The sequence below is a fragment of the Brassica oleracea genome, chromosome C7, assembly GCF_000695525.1.
Source record: "Brassica oleracea var. oleracea cultivar TO1000 chromosome C7, BOL, whole genome shotgun sequence".
NCBI lineage: Eukaryota > Viridiplantae > Streptophyta > Magnoliopsida > Brassicales > Brassicaceae > Brassica > Brassica oleracea.
In genome coordinates this window covers 37,169,673-37,171,446 of record NC_027754.1, presented here as the reverse complement: position 1 = coordinate 37,171,446, position 1,774 = coordinate 37,169,673, and positions in this window count along the sequence as shown.

The window sequence follows — 1,774 nt, the reverse complement described above, 5'->3', positions numbered from 1 at the left end:
GAAGCTTTTGATGCCAAAATTATTAAGATAGATGTTTTCTTAATTAGAAAAAGAGAGAGAGAGATGCTTAAAGAAATATCATATATACAGATATACTATATATTGGTCTTTGTAACTAACCAAAATCATCTCGAACTCTTTTTTTTTAACACTGATTTATTATGATTTTACAATTACGATATGAGAAAGATTACATAGACGATTCGATAACCAACAATACGATCTGCCTTACGAAGACCTACGTCTAACTGTATCACCTAAGCCGTCCTATGAAGATCCACGCCTAGCCAAATTTACTTGCACCATGTTAAAGATCCCTTGTAAGTCTTTCTTCCGTAGTCTGCATAATTATTTTAATAAATCGCTCTCTCCGAGACTTGAAACCTGGATTTTCTGTAATCTGCAATAAATTGCATAGTCTGGTATTCGAACCTCAGACTTGGGTGTAGAAGCTTTTAAACTTTAACCACTAGGCTACGGTGCTTTCAAGTCTCGAACTCTTTTAGTGGAAGAATGAGAAATATTCTTCAAGGTTTAATATCAAAGACGTAACTGACATTTGTAGCTAGAATTTATCAGTAACATTTTGATAACACATAAAAGTTTTCAATAAAAATGTTGCTTTGCAGACATACTTATTTCTGTCAGTTTAATAAATTTGGTGCGTTTAGTAAAAACAAAGATATATCTTTAATTTATATATGCCAGTGCTATTAAATTTTTTGTGTTAAGTAAAAACAAAGACAACAATAATATGAATTATGCAGGTTTAAACCTAAAAATTGGATGATGCATATAAGGTACTATTACAAAGCAATTGACTAAAGTAAAAAAAAAAACTGGTTTTATAAAACCAAACCGTTTTATATAATTCAAAGACAATTACAGTCTTAGAAAAAATATTATGAGCGTGAAATGGAAAAAGGAAGTGACTTATTCAAAGTACAAGGGTGATGATACAAGGGACAAAGGGAAGTTGATGTTCAATGAACATTAATTGAAAATAACAGATAGATTTCTTCTCGATACATTATACTATGATGTTGACATCCTATCCGATCCTATCTTTCTATATATATCAACTAAAAGAAAATGGAAAATAAATATTTTGTTATTTAGAAAAAAATTAGAGAAATGTATAGATTAATGAGAATTACTTGGGAACTAAACTTTCTACTTTATCACTAACTAGAATTATACTTAAGTAAAACTAGGTGGCCGGCCTGCACCCTGTGCGGACATAAACATATTCAAATTATTAACTAAGTAGTACATAGTTTTATAAGTAAGAAATTTTATATCATAATACCACCGCCCTTGGGAGAAAGCATCAGGTACAAAAAAATGTTGGTGCTCAATATTTTACATGGACGAGATGGAACAAAGTAACTTCAGTATCAAGAGGTATTTATTGTGTGTACGTATAATTGCAACGTTCCAAAATAATTTGTATGTTTAAGAAGATATTTTATTTTCAAAATCTGGAATAAATAGTGTATAGTTTCAGAGGTAACATATTTTATATTATCACTACATTCTCATTGAAACACTCTTTTACCATTTCAGAATGTAATTGAGGATATAAAAAATTCAAAATATGGAATAAAAAGTTCAAAATATGTAATAAATATGGAATAAATAATGTTAGAAATGGGTTGAGCAGAGAGAAGATACGAATTGCAGTCGGTGATTTTCGAATCAGACTCTGTCAGCTTATCAAAACTATTAACTCGACGATTAAATATCCAGCTCTCTATGGAGTGACTGCGGATAT